Here is a 15,758-nt window from a genome sequence, read left to right as displayed (position 1 = left end):
TCTTATTCAACGCCAATCTCCACTTATTTTGTGTGACAAAAGCCCTCTCCTAGATCTCTCCCACATTCACAAAAGGTCTCCTCTCTTCTTTCTTACATGGAAGGTGGTTTGGATCAAATCTAAAAGGAATAAGTTTGGATTTCGAATTCTATGAGATAGAGTTTTAGAAATCCAAAACTCTTTCTATTTTGCACCGAATTTATCCAAATTTTTTTTGGAATTTTTGTGGCTTTTAGGGTATACATTGTGCACCCTTTTCTGATAATCCATGCACAAAAATATGAAGGAGGTGCTCAAGAGTTGGGCGTCCCTTAACTTGCCATGTTTGGATAAGCCTTGACTAGGTGTTTGACCTAGACAAGGACTCTATCATATCTCTCTATATAAGATGAGTTTCTTCATGAAATTTTAGGAGAAATTAGAGATTTGAGAGACATTTGTGCCACCCAAAAATCAGAGAGAAATACCTTTGGGTCGTGGAGATATAAAAGATGCAAGTTTGTATGTCTAGAGAGAAAAACGTGAAGAAGAAGAGGGTCTTCTTCTTGGGTTTTTGTTTTCATATCTTTCCTCCCTCCATCTTGAGTTTCCTGAGAGTGTCTCATATCTGAAACTCCTTTTACTTTCCATCTTTGGAAGAGTCCAAATCAAGAAGAAGGAGGCACCTGATCAACCATCAAAGAAGGATCAGCGCAGTACTAGCATACTGTGCTGATTTCCTGAAGCAGGACTTCTGATCGAGATTCGTGGGCTCGTGTGGATGACTCCTAGAGGCTGGATGCGTGTGCGGCTTGCAACATCATCCTCAAGCCCAGATCAGCAAGGTTAGAACGTCTAACTTACAAGGTAATAGATCTGATCTATTGTTTAATACATACATTAGATGTAGTATAGAAACATGTTGATATGATCAACATGTAGTTCATGCTATATTTATATATTTTAATTTCTGATTTAATACCATGTAATAATCATGTAATAGAATCTTAGATTAGGGATTTTCTAATCTTAAAAAATAAATTTTGATTTATTTTAGCCTTCCGCTGTATGATCTTGAAAAAGTTTCAAGATCTAACCCTCTTTTTCAAGATCTAACCCTGAAACCCTAGATCTGGTTCCTACACTCCATCCACAGCTTCAACCGCAAGGAAGACTCCACCAGGACTCCTACGGGAGCTGGGCTCCATCACCAACTTCAACTATTGGTAAGCTCTGTCCGGACTCCGACGGGAGCCGGACTTCGCACCTGACTTTAATTGTAGGAAGACTCCGCCCGGACTCCTACGGGAGCCGGGCTCCGTCCACAACTTCAACCGCAAGGAAGACTCCGCCTGGACTCCTACGGGAGCCAGGCTCCATCACCAACTTCAACTACTGGTAAGCTCCGTTCGGACTCCTACGGGAGCCAGGCTTCGCACCTGACTTTAATTGCAGGAAGACTCCGCCCGGACTCGTACGGGAGCCGGGCTCCGTCCATAACTTCAACCACAAGGAAGACTCCGCCCGGACTCCTACGGGAGCCAGGCTCCATCACCAACTTCAACTGCTGGTAAGCTCCGTCCGGACTCCTACGAGAGCTGGACTTCACACCTGACTTTAATTGCAGGAAGACTCTGCCCGGACTCCTACGGGAGCCGGGCTCCATCCATAACTCCAACTGCTAGTAAGCTCCGCCCAGACTCCTACGGGAGCCGGGCTCCATCACCAACTTCAACTGCTGGTAAGCTCCGTCCGGACTCCTACGGGAGCCGGACTTCGCACCTGACTTTAATTGCAGGAAGACTCTACCCAGACTCTTACCGGAGCAGGGCTCCGTCCCCCACTCCAACGGCTGCAGGCAAACTTCGCCCGGACTCCTACGGGAGCCAGACTCCGCCCATGACTCCAACAGCAAGGACATTCCGCCCAGACCCCTACAGGAGCCGGACTCCACCCCCGGCTGTGACTGAAGGAAGACTCCATCCGAGCTCCTGTCGAAGTCGGATTCCGAGCTCCTCTTGGACAGATGGCTAACTACCTCTCTCCGCCAGACACTCCAGCCAGACTTCAGCCGGCAGACCTTCATCCCCTGACGCACCGTAGTAATAGTCACGATTTTGCTCCATTCCCTACGGCAGATTCCACACGGCTCCATCACTCCACGACCCTGCTCCACGACAGATTCCACGCGGCTCCATCACTCCACGACCCTGCTCCACCTCTTGCGACGGATTCCATGCGGCTCCATCACTCCCTGGTAGGCCGTAATAATGGCCACGATCCTGCTCCACTTCCTGCGACGGATTCCGCGTGATTCTTCTATCCTCTGGCAAGTCGCGACAACGGACGCCGCTCCACTCCTCGTGGCAGACTCCATGTGGCACGCCCCGGTAATAGCCATGGGTCCACCCCACTATTCTCCACAAAAAACTTTTCCTGACTATGGGCGGCCCACTGCCAGACGGTTACAGGCATCACCATTAGTTTGTTGCCCCCTCCTCCTATAAAAGGGAGAACCTCAGATATGTTATTCTATAAGCTCTCATTTTTACCTAGAAACTCTGCTAAAATTTTTGTTCGAGCACTCCATTCTTGTTGAGGCAGAGAACTGACTTGAGCATCGGAGGGTCTTGCCGGAGCAACCCCACCTCCGGTTTAGACTTCTTTTGCAGGTCCCAGCGGCGACCGCGACTCCAGCTTCTCTGACGTAAGCGGATTTTTGCACCAATAACTAGTTTTTTAAAAAATTATCTGATAAAATTCAAAACTCTAAGCTAATTGGTACTTAGCCTTAAATTTTTTTTTTATTCGAGGATGAACAAAGTTCAAGTTGGGGGGTATGATAAGTACTAAAAATATATTAATAAGAAGCACAAAAATATATACCAATTGATCTTTATTCTTTAGGAATTGATGCTTCTATTTATCTTTTACAGAAAAGATGATCGCTAATGTAAAAAGCTCGATTTGCAGGTTAAAAGGACTCAAATTGAGAGTAAATTAGACTCAAAATGGATCTCGAATGAAGGTCCAAATGTAGGCACAAATTCAAACAAAAATAGATTCAAATCTGGCCTAAAAACCCAACCCAAATGGATTCAATTCAGCCCAACAGTCCGCTTGGTGTACTGTGGACCGACTGGCTAGTCCACAGAAATGGAGCATGGTCCACAGCACAATATCACCAGTCTAAGCATGGTGCTGGAGGGCGAAAGAGTTTTGTACACATCAGATGGCTAACGGGGATTTGAAACACTTGATGGATAGTCAGGAACATGCTTTCCCATATCCAACGGTAGTGGCGCACTCTAATGCATGATCCAATGGTTGCAAGCCATCCAGGGGTGCAATCGGATAGTGAAGAGCTGTTGCCAACTGGGAAAACTAAACAAAAGTCTTTTATTAGTCCCATCCAATGAACACTCAGACTCTTCACTCCCACATGCATCAAATTATGGTCAATCCAGTCCCATAGAGATATAACTATCAAGAATCATAGTATAGAAATTCATCTTATAGCCAACACCAGCATACCTCGTAGTCTGTACCCAGTTAGAGCCTTTCTTTCAAGGAAGATATCTGACAAATCCTCCACTCCGATATGTAATCCATCATTAAGCTAGAGATCCAACTCGATCAACTAGTAATCGCATTCAGTAGGGAGGAGGAAGGAGAGCTACCTAGTCTACCTGAGAGTGATCTTGAGGGACAATATCTAGCTGAAAGTTTTAATATCCCTATAAGTTTTTCTAAACAATCGATTATGACTCTTGAGAATGAAATTATCATAGAACAACCTTGCATAACTAAAAAGATCAACACAGATAATTCAACTAAGATAGAAACGTATAGGAAGGAATCAGAATGGTGGGATGAATCAATTCCATCATCACCCTACTTACTTGTGGTCCCATTCTCTAGTGCCCTAGAATCATCCATTTCTTTTAATAGAAAGGGAGGACAAATTGATGAAATGATGAAATTAATTAATATTTTTCAAGGACCACAAATGAATAACACAATAAAGGAAGCTACACCCATAATTCTCCCTCAGAATTCAGTAGATCCCTATCTGGCTTATTTTGGGATGGATGATTTTGATGTAGATAGGCATATCACAAAAATAAATGATCTAGTAGAAATGCCCTACTTCAAAACCACCCCATTTTGGATAGAAAACCATGAGCCATTGCTTAGCCCCCCAATATCTCTCTTGTTAGAATCACCACCTGCTTTAGAATTGAAGTCACTTCCTGACACACCCAATGACAACCTTCCAGTGATCCCTAATCAGGAAATCCAACTTGTAGGTGTTCTAAAAGTGCATAAAAAAATTATTGGATGGGATATCTCTGAAATGATGAATAACGATATGGAGATTTTTTTGATTGACATCTCTATAGTTGGCATTACTTTCGAGGACTATCTTCAAAATCTTTTTACGGTGCTAAAACAATGTATGGAGATAAATTTAATGTTAATTTGAAAAAGTACTATACCATAGATCAAAAAAAGATTTTATCGATACATGTCATATCCAAAATAGGGATTAGAGTAGATTAGATTATAATTGAAAAAGTTTTTAAACTACCACCCCTAATCTCGATTCAACAAACATAATTCCTTCCTGATCATCAAAAAAATTATGAGAATATTGTTAGTCCCTGATATTGTATGCTTGTTCAGTACATTCTATTGGTTCGGACTAATCATTGTAGAGCATTCTACAAATATTTTTCTATCATGATGACAAGACCTCTTGATTGGCCATATCCTTTTGAAATCTTAAGGGATGTACTTAAGTTGGTTATAGGTGGGACTCTCTCATAGCATTCGACTAAAGACGTTAAACTTAACGCTTGTTGGGAGGTAACCCAGCTTATATAATATATCTTTAGTTTCTTTTCATTTTGTAGGAATCTCTAGAAAGATAATTAGCCAAGTTGAATCTCTACGGTGGAGTGGATGAGCGTGCTACTAGCCAAGTTTGGGGGAGAGCCACGTTCACACTAGCTAGAGTCAAGAACGTACCATACCCAATAATGAAGGATCTATTAACAATGAATACACATATCGAACTCAAGTGGTATCCTTCCCTATTATGTTTTATTATGATTCTCTTCTTCCATTGGGGATAATGGAAATTAAGTTGGAGGAAAGAATAATTAATCTAATTAAGTCCTCAAGTATGATTAGAAATAATTAGCTTTATGTATCCGAATTCAGTCTTGATTTGAGGTTAATTAGGCACTCTAATTAATGAGGGATTAACGATCTAGATAATTTTAGAGACACCGAGGATCAAATTATTAAGAAAGCCCAATGAATGGTAGGGTTTAGATCAGACTAAATTTTGAAGTGATTCTAAAATTCTCTTCTTATCGATCTCAATGAAAAATCTGCTTTATGAGAGTTTGGGTGGAAAGGTTGAGGTATATAAAAGTTCTCCTTAGAATATGAAAAAAAAAAAGAAGAGAAAAAAAAAATTTAGCATTGTCTCACTGAGTAACTGGACCTCTTCACCTAAGTAAGTATTATAGTTCGCATCAAAAGGTGGGGATGCTAAAAGACTGTTATACAGTCTGTCTCACCTTGTGGCTTTTTTTGGACTCGAGTCAGTAAGTCTGAGGGGTGTTCTACACCTAATGCCTTAAAACCAACTGGTTTGAGAGTCATTAGCTGAAAACTTGCTACAAAGGTCAGCTAGAAGGCTCAAAAGGCTAAGACATTGCACTAGACTCTTTTTGAAAAAAATATATATATATATAAATAATAGTAGATAATAAAGAGAACTAAATTGTAAAAAGATAATAAATCCAGCTCATATTCAGTTAGAGGATAAAGAGTAGAGTGGGGAGTTGGTGAAAGAAGATCTCCAAAAATTTTTGTGGCTAATATTTAATCACTAACTGGGTCAAATTAGTAATTCAATGAAGTACCTTTTAATAGTCTGGCTAGATATCCACTGTCGTTAAGAATGCCTAAGATAACTTTCAATTCAAGGATAATTTGGTACACACTACTGATATTTTACTCGAGGACGAACAAAAGCTAAGTTGGGAGGTGTGAAGAATACTTAAATTAAATTATCAAGGCACATAATTCTCTTTAATTACTCTTTATTTATTAAGAATTTAATGCTCTTTAGTCTATTTTGCAAGTGATTCATACGATTCAAATTGTACTCAAATCGGATCAAATTCAAGTGAACCAGGTGACTAACTCCTATTCAAATATGAATGCGACTTATGATGAAGGGATCAGATGCAACTTCTCCAATTAAGGGTCCAGATTAAAAAATAATCTTTCATATGAAATCAAGTGTGAACATGACTTAAAAATTAAGGGTTACGAAGCAAATGCATCAAGAATGCACCACATTCAACTAAACCCTAGAAGCAACTTGGCGCCACATCCAAAGCCTCATGTGCCATCCCAACACAAGACCTCCTCATGCCACACTCTTTTTCTTTCACATTAATGTATTTCCATGCCTCCCTCTCTATTCCTTTCTTTCTTACACAAACCCATGCCCCCTTTCTTCCTTTTATTACACACAACAAATGCCCCTCACGCTCACATTCTCTCATGCACCACAACTCCTCATGCCCCTCCTTTTCTCTCTTTCTTTTCTTACATGCTACACCACAAAATCCTAGGCCTTCCTCCTCTATTTAAATGCCAACTCTTCTCCTCTCCTAGGAACATACACCCCCTTGTGGGGTTCTTCATCTTCTCCCCTCTCTCTTCCTCTTTCTCTATCAAGCTAATGCCTAATTTTCTTCCCAAGTCGCCAACCCTTTTCTCTCCCTCTTTCTCTCTTCTCCATAAGTCTAGAGGAGGTACTAAGCTTAGCAACCCCTCTTCTTCTTTTTTGCCATCACCATATTCCTCTATAGATCCCTTCTCCACATCCTAAGAAATCTAGGGGAGGTCCTAACCCTAGTACGTCTTCTATCAAATCTAGGAGAGGTCCTAATCCTAGTGCCGCTATCCTTCCTTTCTATATTTTCAAACTTCTATCTACTTTTCTTCCTTAGAGTTTCTAGACCAAACCTTCCAGCCATTCTGCCACTGTCTGCATGGAGGAAGATGAAAGGATTCAAAGAGGCACATATACCATCGGGTGCAGCTAGAAGATCAACTTGATTTAATTATCTTGTATCATACTTTTATTTTTTTCTTGTATGTATATTTTTTTATTTGATTAATGAAAGATCTTTTTATTGCAATGCCTTTATCTCTTCATTAGTTTCTTTCAATTTATTATTTTTTTCTTTTGTATTTTCAAAACAATCAACTAAGATCTCTATGGATATGATCTCGACTTATCCTATCTATACAGTGAGTAAGATTAACTTTGGTGTGTTACAACACCCGTCAGTTCTCTACAGCAAGCCCCTCCTTGGCTTTGTCCTGCTCCTCCTCAATTAGTTGAAGGCGACAGCGAAGTTGATGATTTTTCCCATCCAAGCTCAGACCTACTGAAGCAGGTCCCATATCATGAATGCTTACTGAAGACCACCATCGAGTTAGGAGCTAGATCCCTTGAGAAGAAGGACATAGCTAAAACCTTACCTCAGTCGCATCTCGAAGATACTCCCCAAAGAATCGCACCCACAGCCTTGCCACTTTAGTTGAGGACATCAATTTCCCTAGCAACTTCACATAAGCCTTGGCTGGCAGTGCGAAACCGTCAGTCTAGGATGGAGAAATGTCAGAAAGTGTCGAAATGCCTTTTTCTGTAGCCTCGAAAGGACTGATGGAGACTGAGTTGCCTCCCTTCTTCAATCGCTTCTCTCTTGGCTAGCCCATGGTCTCCACCACTTTAGGCTCAACAACCTAAGCTGTGGCGACCCCAACTTTAGCAACAGTGGCTTCGACTGCCTCAGGAGGAGGAGAGAAAACAATCTTCTTCCTCTTCTTTTCCTTCTTCTCTTTAGGACAGCCAGATGGTTCCCTCAGAGAAAGCACTATGCTTGCACCAACATCGAGATCAGTACAGCCGGCCTTATAATCGAAAGACCCAAGATGTTGACACTTACCTTTGGGGGCTAGGCCATTGGAATGCAGCCTCTTAAAGAGATCCTCAAGAAGGAGGTTGGTATATGGGAATGATAAGTATAATAATTATCCTAATAAAAGCATCAAAATATATATTAACTGATCTTTATTTTTTAAAAATTAATGCTTTTACTTGTGTTTTGAAGAAAAGAGGATTGCTAATGCAAAGAGCTCGATTTGTAGATTCAAAAAAAAAATTGGGCACAAATCAGACTCAGTTTGGATCCTGAATGAAGATTTGAAGCCAAAAAAGAAAAAAAAACAAATATATATATATGTCAGTCCAGCATGGATCGACTCTTGTTATTCAGCTCACAGCAAGCAGATGCGTAGTCGTTGATAGCACCAAAAATAACTTTACTCACTACGTAGATAGGATGAGTCGAGATTGTATTCTGAGGGACCTTGGGCTAAGTGAGATTGTAAAATAAAAGAAAGAAGTATTATTTTAATTTAAAAAATAAATTATCTTAAAATTGATATAATTAGAAAATAAAGAGCTCGAGAGTTTTGAATTAATTTTACACTAGTAGAGTTGTATCTCTTTTTTTTTTAATTAAATAGATGCGATTAATCCTAAAAAAAAATACCTATCTTTTCTCAGCACATCCCATACCTGTAGATCACGGCGCATCTTCAGAAAGTACTAGATAAACAACTCTTCTTTCTTCGGCACGCCCCATACCCGTAGATCACGGTGCATCTTCGAAAAGTAAAAGTTGTTCTTAATATTAATCTAACAGGAAAGCATAAATAAAAGAATATGAAAGAGAGCAAATAAAGAACTCATGATGATTTAAATAAAAATTATAATCTTTATTGCATATAAAGAAATACAAGAAAGTTTAGAACAATAAACCCACTCTGTGTCGTTACAAAATTTCTTCTCCACTCCCGAGACTGCTAACCTAGCTGCTTATGGAGTAGTCCCTTTCTCTTCCTCTATGCAAGGCTCTAGAAGAATTTCTGGGATGATCCTTAAATGGGAGTACAATAGCCTTTTTATAGGTGTTAGGAGGGAGGAGTTTTACATAATTTTCAGATGTGGGACTAAAGAAAATACTAAGGACTAAAAGATGGATGGATGAGATGGAAAGATCACAAGTAGATAAAGAAAATACAAATTCTTCCTCTTGAAGTATTTTCAAGTATTATATTTTTTCCTTTAATTTTTAGATCCATCTGTTGTCCGTCTGTTCGCCACTGTGTCTGCTAGCACAACTCTCTGCGCACCCGCCATGCCGCATGCCCGCGCCCGCACACCGCCGCGCTCGCACACCGCCGAGCTCGCACTGCCGCGCTAGCTGTTAGGGAACGCTCCTTTTTGATTTACAAAAAGAAACTTTTGTTTCTTTAAAATGATGCCTATATCCTTTTTGGGTTCCTTGCATAGTATCTTCATTTTCTATAATACTGTATGCATCCTTCTTTTATTTTAATTTTATTTTAAGTCCAATTTTCTTCAAACTTGAGTCTTTTTGATCTGCGAATCGGACTCTTTGTATTGGTGATCACCTTTCCTGTAAAACATAAAAAGAAGTATCAAATTTTTAATAAATAAAATAAATTAAATATAATTTTTTGCTTTAAATGACTTAAATTAAGTATTTATCACACCCCCCAACTTGAATTTTGCTCATCCTCGAGTAAAATAGATATATCAGCATTGTGTACCGATTCGGTCTTGAATAAAAAGTTAGGTTAGGCATCCCAAAAGGTAGATGATACATGGTTAGACCATTAAAGAGATACTTCATTGGATTATCAATTTGATCTAATTAGTGGCTGAGTATTAATTAAAGAAATTTTAAGAGCTTTTCTTTCACCAACTCCCCACTTTACTCTTTAAATCTTCTAACTTAATGTGAGAGAGGTTTATTATCTTCTTGCAATTTAGTCCCCTTATTATCCACTATTTTTTTTTTTAACATTGTCCACCTTTTTACGTGAACCACAATGCTTACTTAGGTGAAGGGGCCCGGTTACTCAGTAGAAAACTAATTTTTTTTTTAAAAATAAATTTTAAGAAGAATTTTTTTGCATACCTCGACCTTTCCACCCAATCTCTCATGAAGCAAATTCTTTATTGAGATCAGTAAGAAGAGGGTTGTAGAATCACTCCTAAAATTTGGTCTAGTCTAAACCCTACCATTCATTGGGTTTTCTTGATAATTTATTCCTCAGTATCTCTAAAATTATCTTGATCATTAATCATTCATTGATTAGGATGTCTAATTGACTCTTAATCAAAATAACATTCGGATACACAAAACTAATTATTTCTGACCATACTTGAGGATTTGATTAATTTTTCCCCCCCCAACTTAATCTACATTGTCCTCAATGGAGTAGGAAAGCAAAGAAAATAAAAGGAGAGAGTGCACCTGGGATAATTTTGCTTCGAAAGTTGAAGATAGCTTCATTGATTAATAGGCTCTTGTTCTAAATTTCTGTAGCTGCAGTAAAGTAAAAAAAATATAAAATCATTGGGTTGCCTCCCAACAAGCGCTAAGTTTTACGTCTTCAGCCAGACGTCAAGTTTATTATTCATTATAAAGTGGATCACACAGGTAGATGGTGTCGATTCATTCTTTATGTGCAATTTCATCTACATATGGCTTCAGACGTTGGTCATTTACATTAAATGTATTGCCATTCCGAGGGTCATGAATTTCAATTGCTCCATATGGGAATATTTGTGTGACAATGAAAGGTCCATCCCATCGGGATTGAAGTTTACCGAAAAAAGGCGTAACCTGAAATTGAAAAGCCATACCTTTTGATTTAGCTCAAACAATTTTCTAGAGATATATTTGTCATGAAATACTTTGGTTCGAGCCTTGTAAATTCGTGAACTCTCGTATGCATCGTTGCGAAGTTCTTCCAGTTCATTGATTTGCAACCTTCGATTAGAACCTACATTCTTCATGTTAAAATTAAACATTCGTATGGCCCATTGTGCACAATATTCTAATTCAACCAGCAGATGGCAAGCTTTGCCATAAACTAATTGATAGGGTGACATACTGATAGGGGTTTTAAAAGCTGTATGGTAAGCCCATAATGCATCATCTAAGGGAAGAGACCAATCCTTTCTATCGGGCTTAACCATCTTTTCTAGGATATGTTTAATCTCCCGGTTTGACACCTCTACCTGACCATTAGTTTGGGGGTGATATGGTGTGGCCACTTTGTGTATAATATTATATTTTTTCATAAGTGCTTCAAAATATTTATTCGTAAAATGAGTCCCCCCATCACTAATGATCACCCTTGGGAAGCCAAATTGACTAATGATGTTTCGTTGGATAAAATTAATTACAACTTTATTATCATTAGTCCATGTAGCTATTGCCTTCACCCATTTTGATACATAATCAACTGACACCAAAATATATTCGAATCCAAATGAGGCTGGAAAAGGTCCCATGAAATCAATCTTTCAAACATCGAAGATTTCTACTACTAAAATGGGGGTCAGCGGCATCATATCTTTCTTGGATAAATTTTTTGTTTGCTGACATTGTAGACAACTTCGGCCAAATTCATGTGCATCCTTGAAAAATGTTGGCCAATAAAACCCACTCTGCAGTACTTTTGCTGCAGTTTTTCTTCCACTAAAATGTCCCCCACATGCCGAAGAATGGCAAAAAGTGAGAATGCTTTGGAATTCACTCTTGGGGACACAATGGCGAATAACTTAGTCAGGATAGTATTTGAATAGTTCAGGTTCCTCCCAAAAATAATGTTTAATTTGCGAGAAAAATCGATCCTTTTCTTGTTTTATCCAGTGAGAAGGTACTTGTCCTGTTGACAAGTAATTGACAATATGGGCAAACCATGGAGGACGGCTAGAGGAGATTGCGAAAAGTTGTTCGTCAGAAAATTTCTCTTTGACCTCATCTATGCCTATCGTGTGTTCAACTAAGATCCTGGAGATGTGATCAGCTACCACATTCTTAGAACCTTTCTTATCTCGGATTTTCAGATCAAATTCTTGTAAAAAAAGGATCCATCTGATCAAACATGGTTTAGTATCTTTCTTTGAGAGGAGATGTTTCAGAGCCACATGATCAGAGTAAACTAGAACCTTAGACCCTAACAGCTATGAGCAAAATTTTTCAAGGGCGAACACTACTGCTAGTAGCTCTTTTTCTGTTATGGTGTAGTTTAATTGGGCATCGGAAAGAGTCTTGCTAGCATAATAGATTACATGTGGCTCCTTATTGATTTTTTGGCCTAAGATGGCACCTATTACAAAGTCAGAGGCATCACACATAATCTCAAATGGAATGGACCAGTCAGGGGGTTTTATTATGGGTACTGTTGTCAGGACTATTCGTAATGTGTTGAATGCTTTCAAATAGTCTTCGTCAAAGACAAATGGTGTGTCCTTGGCCAACAGATTGCACAGGGGTCTTGAAATCTTGCTAAAGTCTTTGATGAAGCATCTATAAAATTTGGCATGACCTAAGAAGGATCGTATTTGTCGGACCGAAGTAGGAGGTGGTAGTTTTGAAATGACCTCAACTTTGACTTTATCTACCTCGATCCCTCTTTCAGAAATAATATATCCTAATACAATTCTTTTCCGCACCATGAAATGGCTCTTTTCCCAACTTAGGATGAGATTTGTCTCCATACACCATTTAAGAACTTTGGAAAGATTATGGAGACAATCCTCAAAGGTGGTTTCAAATACAAAAAAATTATCCATAAAAATTTCAAGACATTTGTCCACCATATCCGAAAAAATGGCCAGTATGCACCATTGAAATGTAGCGGGTGCATCGCAGAGCCCGAATGGCATACACCGAAAAGCAAAGGTGCCATAGGGGCAGGTGAAGGTAGTCTTTTCTTGATCATCCAAAAATATAGGTATTTGATTGTACCCTGAATAACCATCAAAAAAATAGAAGAAACTTTATCCTGCTAACCGTTCTAAGATTTGGTCGATGAAGGGCAATGAAAAATGGTCCTTCCTAGTAACGGCAATTAGTTTTCTATAATCTATACATACTCGCCATCCAGATGATGTGCGAGTGAGAAGCAGTTCACCTTCTTCGTTCTCAACCACAGTAATACCTGATTTCTTAGGTACTACTTGAGTGGGACTGACTCATTTACTATCGGATATGGGGTAGATGATTCCAGCATCTAACCACTTTACCACCTCTTTCTTTACTACTTCATGCATGTTTGGGTTCAATCTTCTCTGCATATCTCGATGGGGTTTGGCATTTGCCTCAAAATGAATATGGTGCATGCAAATGGAGGGATCAATTCCTTTTAAATCGGCAATGGACCAACCGATAGCCTCTTTGTATTCCTTCAGAATATCAACCAATTGTGCTTCCTGATTAGGGGTCAAGTTTGATGCAATGATCGTCGGGAGGGTGTCATTGGGTCCTAGAAATACATACTTGAGCATAGCATGAAGGGATTTCAATTCTAACGTAGGTGGTGATTCTAAAGATGGGACTATTGGTGTACTGACTAATGTGGGCAATGGCTCATACTTGATTGTCCATGGAGGAGTGGTTTTATCATGTGGTGTATCCAATAGGGTGTTAACTTCTTTCATATATCCCTCAAAGTCATACACTCCAAAGTGAGCCAAGCAAGTATCTAAGGGGTCTGGTGCTAGAATTGTGGGTGTTGCATCTTCTATAATGTCTTCTAGTATATCTACTTCGAAGCAACTATCTATTAATGGTTCTTGGGAAGCACCAAACACATTCAGTCTCAGTTTCTTATTCCCAAACGATACGTCCATGACTCCTGCCCTACAATTAATGCATGCATTTGCCGTAGCTAGGAAGGATCATCCTAAGATAATGGAAATTTATCTTGGGTTGCCACTTAGTTCCATGTCAAGAACTAAAAAATCAACTGGAAAGTAAAACTCATCTACCTTGACCAAGACATCCTCAAGCATTCCACGTGGTTCCTTAATTGATCTGTCGGCTAATTGCAGTGTGACTGATGTGGGTTTCAGTTCTCTGAATCTAAAAAGTTCATACACCGGACTAGGTAAAAGATTCACACTTGCCCCTAAGTCCAGAAGAGCTTTTTCAATGTGATAATCTCCTATAACACAGGAAATGATGGGGGCTCCTGGGTCCTTAAGCTTTGGAGGAGTGGCATGCTGGAAGACATAACTAGTCTATTAAGTGAGGTGTACTTTCTTTGGGATTTGTAATCTAAATTTATGTTTTTGGGTGCACAAATCCTTCAAAAATTTGGCATAAGCAGGGACCTGTTTGATTGCATCTAGAAGAGAAAGATTAATTTGGACTTGCTTAAATAATTCCAACATCTTGTCGAGTCTTCCTCCCTTCTTATCTGCAGGAATAGGGGCTTTCAGGGCATCCGAAAATGGAGCTTTAGGCAAGTAAGATGATTCTAGTGCAGTTGGTTCATTTTCTATTTTAAGGTCCTCCTTGTTCTTGGGTGATTTGGCTTTGGTTAGAGGTTTAGGGTCGGTCTCATTGGTTTTACTAGTGTGTTCAATGACCTTCCCACTTCTCAGAGTCATGATTGATTTGGCATGTTCAGAAAAATCTTTTGGGGTATTAGAGCTCTCAATCACAAATTGCCCTCTTGGGTTGCTCTCGGGTTGGCTAGATAATTTTTCTCCTTTCCTCCTACTGAATGCAGTCACTAGTTGACCTATTTGGGTCTCTATCTTAGCAATGGATTGTGTGTGGGAGTTAAGGGTCTGAGTGTTGACTTCTAATCGTTCTAGTGCTTTCAAAACTTTTTTCTCAAAAGCTGAGCTGTGACCAGTAGTAGACGGTTGAGGAGCATTTTGAAATTGATAGTATGGTCCATGCCTATAGTTGGGTCCTGATATTGAGGTCAAGGTGCGGCAGAGCCAACCACTGGTTGTGGTCTCCAGAAAAAATTTGAATGGTTTCTCTAGCCGGGGTTATAAATATTTGAATATGGATCGTTTTCTGGTCTGTGAGCTTGTTGGACTTGATCTTACTGAACCTGCTCGTGCACAAACTCAAAAAATTGAGGTGCGGCTGGGCATGCACTAACAAAATGGTTCGGACTTGCACACAATGCACAAACTTCTTGGATTGGGTTAGGTGGAATCGGGGATTGTCCAGTATTTAGAAGACGGTCTAATTTTTGGGACAGTTCATCTACCTTACTGTGGATATCTATGACATTTTCAATCTGATAAATTCCACTTCTTTTTTGTTGAAGGATGGGTTGTTCTCTAGAGGTGGTAGACATCTGATGTAGAAAATTCTCACTAAGTGTTTCAAAGAGCTGTCAGGCTTCATCCTCACTCTTTAGCATGAATGTCCCACCACATGATGCATCAACCATTTGTCGGTGTTTCTCCGATAGACCATCATAAAAATACTGACAAAGTTGTCATTTAGGGACAGCATGGTGTGGATATTTACGAATGAGGTCCCTTAACCTTTTCCATGTCTCATGAAAAAGTTCACCCTCCAATTGGGAAAAACTAGTGATAGCTTTTCTAATTTGATTTATTTTTCTAATTGAAAAGTATTTCTTGAGAAATTCTCTCTGAAGATAATCCCAAGTTGAAATAGTTATAGAGTCTAAGGAGTTTAACCAATGCTTGGCTTTGTCCTTAAGTGAGAAAGAAAATAGTTTCAACCTAAGGGCATCATCGGATAAGTTTTGGATTTTTACTACGGAACAAATTTCAAGAAATTCATCCAAGTGTT

At 39.3% G+C, this 15,758-nt stretch overlaps 1 non-coding gene across 1 annotated transcript; it reads left to right on the top strand.

Moving 5' to 3' along the window:
- Positions 1-15,445: 15,445 nt before the first annotated feature.
- Positions 15,446-15,551, top strand: LOC140853877 (small nucleolar RNA R71). Its single transcript, XR_012137020.1, has one exon. It is a non-coding gene; the product is annotated as a small nucleolar RNA R71 (small nucleolar RNA).
- The last annotated feature ends 207 nt before the right edge of the window (positions 15,552-15,758 follow it).

This window comes from Elaeis guineensis, chromosome 14 (genome assembly GCF_000442705.2).
Source record: "Elaeis guineensis isolate ETL-2024a chromosome 14, EG11, whole genome shotgun sequence".
Classification (NCBI taxonomy): domain Eukaryota; kingdom Viridiplantae; phylum Streptophyta; class Magnoliopsida; order Arecales; family Arecaceae; genus Elaeis; species Elaeis guineensis.
Note: the sequence above shows the minus strand (reverse complement) of the source record. Positions and strands in the feature narration are given on the sequence as shown.